Below are 9,772 nucleotides of genomic sequence, written 5' to 3'. Positions count from 1 at the left end.
TTGTGTTTGATAGTAGTCCTTGTTCAAGTGTCTTCAACTTAATTGAGCCAAGTGTCTTGTGCTATGCTGTTATAACATTATGCAAATATGGCATGGGTTAAGGTCCGGACACATTAGGTCCGGACCTGGACCTAAACCTCTGGATTCGAATCCGGACCTGAACCTGAATGTGGGTTTAGATATGCATCCCAAGCACCTGTTTTGCATAATCAATAATAACAAACCTTGTGTTCACTCGTTGCCTATATCCATCCATCCATCCATCCATTAATTTAATTCCGCCTTAATCCAGGGCTGGGTCGTGGAGGCAGCAGTCTGAGCGGGGAGGCCCAGACTTACCTTTTCACGCACATCTCTTTTAACTGATCCCAGGCCAGCCTAGTTACATAGTCCCTTCAACGTGTTCTGGGTCTTCGTTCAGGAAGCATCCAAAACAGATGGCCAAGCCACCTCAAATGGCTCCTCTTGACGTAGAGGAGCAGCAGCTCCACACCAAGCTCCTCCCACGAGACCAAACTTCTCCACCTATCTTTGAGGGAGCCCCTAGCCACCCTACAGAGGAAAGTCATTTTGATCACCTGTATCTGCAATCTTGTTGTTTTTACCCAAAGCTCATGACGATAGGTGAGGGTAGGAATTGACTAGGAGGGTAGTTTTACTAGTGAAATTGACAGTTTTGCCTTTCCACTCTGCTCTTTCTCCGCCACAACAGATCAATACCGCACCCTGAACCACCATCTTAATGTGGTGGTGGTGCTTGAGTGCTCGGATGATCCTAGTAGCCAGTGGCTTGGGGCATAATTCCCCTGGTAGGGATTCTAATGACAAACAGATCCAAAAAAGCAGGCCAGGAGGGGGTGTTGATGTGTAAATAGGGGTGTTTGATTTTGAGTGATTTTGAGTCCTTGGGCAAGTAAAACCTGCCCAAGGACTCCAGATGGAAATTGTCTTTTAGCTAAATTTGGTTCAGAGCATCTTTTCTCTTGGAGATTAATGTCATCTGTGCACTGTCCTTGTTTTAAATAAATAAATGTCTTTCATTCATCTACATAGCAACAGAAAAGGCAACACTTTTTTATACTACTCTATTTTCAATGTACCTCAATAACCTTAACTATTGCCAAGTCCTATGGTAAAATAACGTGTGGCCAAAACTCTGAGGGAGAAAAAAATTTAAATAAAGTGACAACAACAACAACAAATGTGCAAGGCAACAAAGGCCCTCGCCTCCTTTGCGGCCGCGGTGTGAGCCACCGCGAAGAGCACACCACCAATCCCCCCGCTTACATCACCCCTCCCTCACAAACAGTACCATCTTTTGTCCGTCTGTCCGTCTGTGAGAGTCGGATCTCTCCTTCACTGGAACTCCTCCAGGTTTCTACGCTTTTTTCCCAAAGAGGTTTTTTTTGTAGTTTTTCCTGGCCGAGAAGGAGAGTCTAAGGACAGAGGACCCTGGGACATCGTCCCTCGCCACCACAGACATTGTCTGACTCCATCGCCACCACAGACATTGTTGATTCATTTCTCCCTGTGGCCCTCAGAGGCAACTGTTGTTGTGATTTTGGGCCTTACAAAAATAAATTGATTTGATTTGATTTGATTTGATTTATACTACTTCATTCAACATTTTCACGACCGGGCGGTTTGAGATTCTCATTGGCTTTTATGTTCAGTGTGATGTGGAGAATAAGTGTGCCAAATTTTAACTGATCAAAATAATATGTTTGTTTGCCATAACCCGACCGACCCGGTATAAATCTAGCCGACTGAAAAAAATATATCAGCATTGTTTAAAAAAACAGAAAATTCTTTAATTTTTCAATTATTTTGCCGAGTCTTTCCTAAAGCGCAGTCAAATATTTTTATAGCGCTGGTAAACCTAATCTTTCATCTCAAAGGACTAATAATGCACTGCACAAGGCAGGTGCCTCTTCATATTCGGTCCTCCATATGCGTCTGTATGGCACAGTCCTTGCAGGAGTGAACCCATATTGCCTTATACAAGTTGGTTTGCCTCTGTCAGCGCCACTGAACTGCCCATCGCTCATGCCGTTCTTGATCATGGTGTGGCGTGATTTCAATTTTACTTGCGCAATGGGATTGAAACACGCCCAGCAGCGTCATCACAACAAACATGTTCCCCCCGCTCGCCTTCGCTACCAAAATAAAGGATAATGGCGTACAAAAGGTCGATTGAAATATCTTAAAATCGGGAGATTTAGTCTCCCGATCAGGTTGATTGAGATGTTTTCCGTCATTGATTGTTGAAGCCTGACCCCTGGACTGTTGAAGCCTGACCCCTGGACTGTTGAAGCCTGATCCCTGGACTGTTGAAGCCTGATCCCTGGCGGTCACTCCGAGTCCAAAAATGGCAAATTTGGATCTTTTTTTTTGCCTTCAAATAAAAAAAATAAGAATTTACCTACCAACCGACCCACTTGAAAAATGTTGGGTCGGGTTAGCCTCATGACAAAGTACATGTTTTCATCCCATTCAAAATGCCTCTTAACCAAAAGTCTATGGGAGTGTTTGTCAGGTTTCCACGGTAACATGCTTGAAGCTAGAAGTATGCCATCAATGGGTTTTTGTTTAGAATGGCAAGAAATCATGATAAGTTTGTTATCATAAGTTCAGGAGCAGGACCACGCCCCTTCCTGCGGCTACATTATTTGGGCATCCATGTCACACATGACTTTGTGCCCCTCCCTCTCACCCTATTCTAATTATTATTCTAATTTATCTCCTAGATGTGGGTATCGAGGCCCGGGAGCCTACAGCCCTCATCCCCAGAAGCCCCAAAGCTGAGTCCATTTCTGTGACTCGTGTTGTTCATGTTTCTCGTATTTCAATAAACACTTTGCATCTTAGCTGGGGTTGCGGTCCTTGCCAGCGAAAGATGTCTGTGCCAAATTTAATTTGTCAACATCAAAGTCATTTTTTTCATCCCATTCAAAATGCTTGTAAACCAAAACGCTTGTAAGTCTATGGCAATATTTTTGTTAAGTTGCCATGGTAACATGCTTGCAGATAGAAGTATGCCATCATAGGCTTTTTTGATCAGAATGGTAAGAAAAATGTCTGTGCCAAAGTTAATTTGTCTATGTCAAAGTAAATTCTTTCCTCCCATTCATAATGCTTGTAAACCAAAACCCATGTAAAGTCAATGACAATACTTGTCAGGTTGCCATGGTAACATACTTTTAGAGTATGCCGTCATTGACTTTTTTTTCTTAAAAATGGCAAAGAGGATGTCTGTGTCACATTTGATTTGTCTACGTCAAAGTACATTTTTTGACTTAATTCAAATGTTCAAGGGGGCGCTGTAGAGCCTTTGTAAAATATAGCTATATATACAGTATGTCATTGCGTTTAACTCATCATTTTGCCCAAAACGTATCTTCATGCCGGGAAATAGGACATCTCATGCTAAATAGCGCTAGTGAGTCACCGCCCAAAATCTTTTTCACCAATTCTTAATTATGTGTTTAAAAAAACAGTTTTTGTTAATGTTCAGGGGGTCAAAATTGACAAAAGTTGTTTGTGGGAGAAAAAAGAAGAAAAAGAAAAAAATAACAATAACAACAGATTTTAATAGCAGATTATCCTTTTGCGCTAGTCACGTGTTATTGTCAGATTGTGCCTGGTCAGAAATGCACCAGTTATAAATATTTTCAGTTGTCTTTTATGAATTTTTTACAAATCTAATGTGTAGAGGGCACTAGATAGCCATTTTATATTATGACCACTACATTTGCATATCATTGCGTTCAGCTTGGAAATCTTGGAAAGACTTCCAAGCTAAACGCAATGATATGCGTTCATATACATATATATATATACATATATATATATATATATATATATATATATATATATATATATATATATATATATCTGAGTCTTATTTCCTCGTGGCGTGGACGGCCGATTAGTCCTGCCACGTAATCAATCATAAAACGCACCTACCGCTCACCTGCAGCCGAGTCCGGCTCGTCCCACATTTCCGCGTTTCTAAGCGCATTGATCCATCATACTATAGTTCCCTCAGTGTACGGGGCAAAATGAAGACGGAGAAAGACTGTTCGAGCTGATTCAGAAGAAGATGGAAATCTACGGGAGACAAGAGATGCGATCCATCCATCTTCTTCCACTTTATCCGGGGCCGGGTCGCGCGGGCAGCAGTCTGAGCAGGGACTCCCAGACTTCCTTCTCCCCAGACACTTCCTCTAACTCCTTCGGGGGGATCCCGAGGCGTCTCTACTTCCTCTTCGGAAGACGTGACTGAGGGATTAAGGAGGTCCTCAAAGTATTCCTTCCACCGTCCGACGACATCCCCAGTCGAGGGCACAGCTCCGAGCAGCCGCATCAACAATGGAGGCGGAGAACATGGTCCACTCGGACTCAATGTCCCCAGCCTCCCCCGGGACACGGGAGAAGCTCTCCCGGAGGTGCAAGTTGAATACCCTACTGACAGAGGGCTCCACTAGACGTTCCCAACAGACCCTCACAATGCGCTTGGGTCTGCCAAGTCTATCCGGCTTCCTCCTCTGCCATTGGATCCAACTCACCACCAGGTGTTCACTCTTCACCCGAGTGTCCAAGACACGCGGCCGGAGGTCAGATGACACAACAACAAAGTCGATCATTGACCTCCGGCCTAGGGTGTCCTGGTGCCATGTGCACTGATGGACACCCTTGTGCTTGAACATGGTGTACGTTATGGACAATCCGTGGGTAGCACAGAAGTCCAATAACTGAACACCGCTCGGGTTCAGATCGGGGAAGCCGTTCTTCCCGATCACCCCTCTCCAGGTGTCACTGTCATTGCCCACGTGGGCGTTGAAGTCCCCCAGTAGAACAATGGAGTCCCCGGTCGGTGCACTGTCCAGTACCCCTCCCAAGGACTCCAAGAAGGCCAGGTACTCTGCACTGCTGTTCGGCCCGTAGACCGCCACAACAGTGAGAGACCTGTCCCCCACCCGAAGGCGGAGGGACGTGACCCTCTCGTTCACCGGGGTGAACTCCAACACGTGGCGGCTGAGCTGAGGGGCAATAAGCAAGCCCACACCAGCCCGCCGCCTCTCCCCGCGGGCAACACCAGAGAAGTGGAGCGTCCAGCCCCTCTCGAGGAGATGGGTTCCAGAGCCCAAACTGTGCGTGGAGGTGAGGCCGACTATATCTAGTTGGTATCGCTCAACCTCCCGCACAAGCTCAGGCTCTTTCCCCCCAGCGAGGTGACATTCCATGTCCCCAGAGTTAGTCTCTGTCTGGAGATCTGGTCGCCGAGGCCCCTGCCGTCGACTTCCGCCCAGATCTCTCTGCACCGGCCCCTTATGGATCCTCCTGCGGGTGGTGGGCCCACGGGAGGGCGGCCCCACGCCGCTCTTTCGGGCTGTGCCCGGCCGGGCCCCGTGGGGTAAGACCCGGTGCAATGCAATCCGTCGCGCTAATAAACAAACGCACGTGTGTGTTGTATCAGTCCGCACGGGGGAGTGCGCATGCGCACTTCTGCCTGCGTTCTCAAATCGCCGAAAAATCGTCCATTGCGCCTTTAAATTCACTATGGCCACACCTGAAAGCGTATGAGCTTCAAATTCATAAAGTTTCATTGCTCATGGGTTTTGTGTCTTGTGGCCAAAAAAAGTGTTTTCGATGAAAACTGTAGGAAGAGATGCCAAATGTACGACGAGGTGCACTTTTGTCAGTGCCGTGTTTGATCCAATATGGCCGACTTCCTGTATGACTTAGGGCGGGGTCATAACATCCTTTTTTACATGTCCTCACATCAACTATTTTTTGGAGTGAGCTTCATATTTTTACTGCAACTTTTTTTAGCGTTGGGCTCCCATTTGCCCCATATTAATTGATATTATTGTTATAATATTATTTTTTCACGGGGTCTTCTCTCAAAATTAGAACTCACAGAGTTCTAATTTTTGATACCACTCACTAACATATCCGTTGCTGTTTACAACGCTATTTTTTTACATTTTTCCGGCCCCCAAATACACACTGGGACGATTCTCATCCTTTGACTTGGGCCTAATCATGTTAGTTATAATATTGATAATGATAAGGCGCTGCTCAAATTCTTGGCACTTTTTAACGGTAATTTTAATCAGTGCACCATTAGTAATACAGCTAACACTTACATTAAAATAACACCTAGAGGGGGATGATGTTTTATTTATGAATCCTGGCACAGCCGAGCACAGCCTTGACCTGGAGTCTGCTGCCTGAGGCCCCAAACTCTAGTGCTTTTGAAGACTGCAGCGGCTGCCGCTTGTGGCTCAGGCTCAGACTGCCATTCAAACAAACAATCAAATCAGTGTCTTTTGCTCATGTTCAAGATGATACACTCCAGATAAAAATGGATTTTGATTGTTTCCAATCAATTCAAAATAATTTCAGAATTTGTTAAACAGCAATACATTTTAGCAACACTTTTCTTAATTGATTCCTTTTTGTCCATCATCTGATGAAAGGAAATGATCAGGCTGCGTGGCATCTTCATCACAAAAAGAAGGCTATAACACTAACATTTCCAGTCAAATCAAACATTCGGGGATGAATCAGGGTCAGTTTGTTCTCCAAACTCAGAAATGTATAACTATACACATATATATATATATATATATATATATATATATATATATATATATGTAATTTCTTAATTTTAGGTAGCTGAGTGGTTAAGACGACAGCACACATGCCAGGCTCTACATGCAGCCGGCCGCAGTGTCGTCAGATTGAATCCTTCTCTCTCATTCCCATTTCACGCTCTGCTCTCCTGTCTAATAAAGCCTAAAACGATTTTTTAGCACCTTTTAAAACGGAAAACAAATGCCCAAACGAGTGTCACTATCAGACTCTTCCCCCAACACTCTTTATATTTACCACAAAAATCTGGGTGTGATTTAAAACCTGATTTTCCTCTGTGCAGAGCTTATAATTAGAGTAAATCAGACATCAAAGGTTACAACTACAGAGTGCAAGAACAGCTTCAGTTTAAATCGTGGCTCATTTTAGTCAAGTATTTTGGGAAAAATAGGCCCTATGCTTAAGGAACTTTAATACAGCTGGTTATTTTGAAAATAAAATATAAACGTCACAAGTGAAAAAAGCTTATCAGCACCTCACCAGTACTTCTAATTATTTTATCAGTTATTGCAGGGCCTGTCCGTGGCATAAAGAAACTAAGTGAATGTTTAGGACCACAACCACTCTGAGGGCCACAAGCTTCAGTGATGGGACCCTAAGAGAGCTTAACAAACTCTGGTGCTTTGCTTGAATATGGTTGGCTACATGTGTGACTAATAAATAGAGGACACATAAGGCACAGTGCATAGGCCATAGGGCATCATGTGCTCTGAGGGGCACCACCAGCTTGACCAGTTTGAATTGAATGTCAGAAAAGATGCTGCAGTATTCTTTTAAACAGAGAGCCTATAGTGGGCCTACATTTTCTTTCTTTGTCGTTTCAAAACGAACACTTGAACTCGATGTGCTGCTGCTCTCTCTCTCCAAAGCGAGTTTGAGATGTGCACAAGCAGCTTCACTGCACAAGCCACAGTTTAAACTCAGAGAGATCAAGGGCACAGCTGGAGTAACTCCACATACGCATTCTACAACCCACAAGGAGCAAAACAGTCTTTAGTTGATGAAAATCTGTCTCATGTTTAATCAGAAATAGTGAAAAAGAGCAAATGAAACAAGACATGCCATGTGTCCAGCTGTCGAGTCGAAGGTTCATACAAATGTCTGCATTTTTTGACCCATTGCTTTACTAGACAGGACAGCTTAGCGTGAAATGGGGATGAGAGAAGGGAGGACATGCAGTAAACTGTTGGGTTTGGGATTTGAATCTCACAACACTCCGGCTGGTGCCTTAACCGCTCAACCACATCAAATGTCAGAAAATGATTTCATAAATGTAACAGAAAGTGTCCTTCTGAAAAGCAGTTTGCAGCAAGAAGAGAAGAAGGGCTGCGTGTGGCATTGGCTGTGAATGAGAAGGAGCAGGGGCGGAGCAGGGGCGGGGCAGAGGCGGAGCAGGGGCAGAGCAGGGACTGTGGGGAACCTCAAAATAAAGTGAGTAATGCAATGATAATACAATTACTTCTAAAAACTTCTAAAATGCACTAGAATACAGGCAAGTATATGATGTATTGTGTACATATGTATGTATGTAAATGCTGTGTTTCTGCTCGGTTAAAGTCACCTTTTCTCCCCAGGACGTCCCTCATTTCTTTATAATACTTTTACATTGGATTTAGATAGGGCCTCCAGTCTTTATGTTACTATGTTCCATTGTTATGTCCATATACTTAATAACAGTGTTTGTCATTTGGTGGCCCTGGTTATTGGCAACGAACTCCATGGTAACGGGAGGGGCTTCAGAAGAAAGTCAGCTTTCCTTTAGTTCACATCAACACCAAACGGCTTTGTCAAAGACAAAATCAGCAATCAATGCGATTGGCGGTGGAGCAGGGGTTTAAGGGCATTGCACATGTCTGGTTGCTTCCATTGGAATGTCGTTGGTTTGATTCCCGTTTGACAAATATCTCTATGTCTCCTAAATGTCCATTTCATGCTACAGCTTTGCTGTCAAATAAACCCATATGCCTGTCTCAGCAGGACACTTGCCATGACTGCACAGTTATATAAAATACACAATGCTACAAAACAGACTTGTTTCATATTGCATTTTATTCATTATTGTCATTGTAAGGTCGCACATAAGGATTAAAAAAAGAAAAGAAAATGTATAAAATATCAATGCATAAACTATCCATGATGCAAAGTACTTACAAAATATATTACACAGAAAGAGGACATATTTGACACATATTATGGAAAAACAATATTTTCTTGCGCTTTTAACCATGATATAACACTGTTCCCTCGTCAAAACACAGCTGGAGATGTATTTGGCTTCATTCTTGTTTCATTAATCCTAGTTATGAGCCTTTAGAGTTTTTAAGTCCATAAATCCTCACAGGCTCGTTCTGAGCATTTCTGCAAATCAAATCTCACAAACACAAATGCGTGCCTACATTAGCATGTCAGAGGAAAGCTGGCTTTTGTTTATTTCCCCATGGTATTTCCCTCTGCTACCAGTTGATAAAGTAATGTATGCTTTCAGTATATATTATTTTAAATTCTAAAACATGAGCTGCCAAAGCAAAGATACAAGAGCATGCACAATACAAGTAAGGCAGAAAATGTGTCCTTTAAATGAAAAAGTGAATCATGAACCAAAATAAGATCGTAAGATGCAAAGTGTTCAGGCAGAATCTGTGTGAACCGACAGGACAGAGGCAGCACCACACAGCTACACCCACATCCAGTCCACAGTGACAGGAAGAGCATGCACATTTAGACTGGTTCACTTTGGAGCAGGTCAAAACGCTTTGAACGTGTGCGAAGCGTCCAAAGCACTTTTGACTGACATGGATAAGAGAGAACACAGACTAAAGAATATGGTGAAATATATTTCATAATATAATATTTTATCACCAAACGTTAAGTTGATGGCACATTTCCAGTGGCGCTAACTTAAATGTTGAGCCCACATGCTTAGCAAACAAAGTTAGCAAACACGTTAGCAACACCCGTTTCCTGTTTATTGATGCACAGAACTCATGTGAAGAACTAAAATATTATATATACATTACATAAAGATATGTTAAAATGTAGGGTAGACGCGCAGAGAAGTGAAATAAATGCAGAAAAAGCTAAGGATAAACAGGAAGTAGTTTCTTGTTTACTC

This window comes from Eucyclogobius newberryi, unplaced genomic scaffold, assembly GCF_026437365.1.
Source record: "Eucyclogobius newberryi isolate DKJ021-1_F unplaced genomic scaffold, fEucNew1.0.hap1 SCAF_18, whole genome shotgun sequence".
Classification (NCBI taxonomy): domain Eukaryota; kingdom Metazoa; phylum Chordata; class Actinopteri; order Gobiiformes; family Gobiidae; genus Eucyclogobius; species Eucyclogobius newberryi.
Note: the sequence above shows the minus strand (reverse complement) of the source record.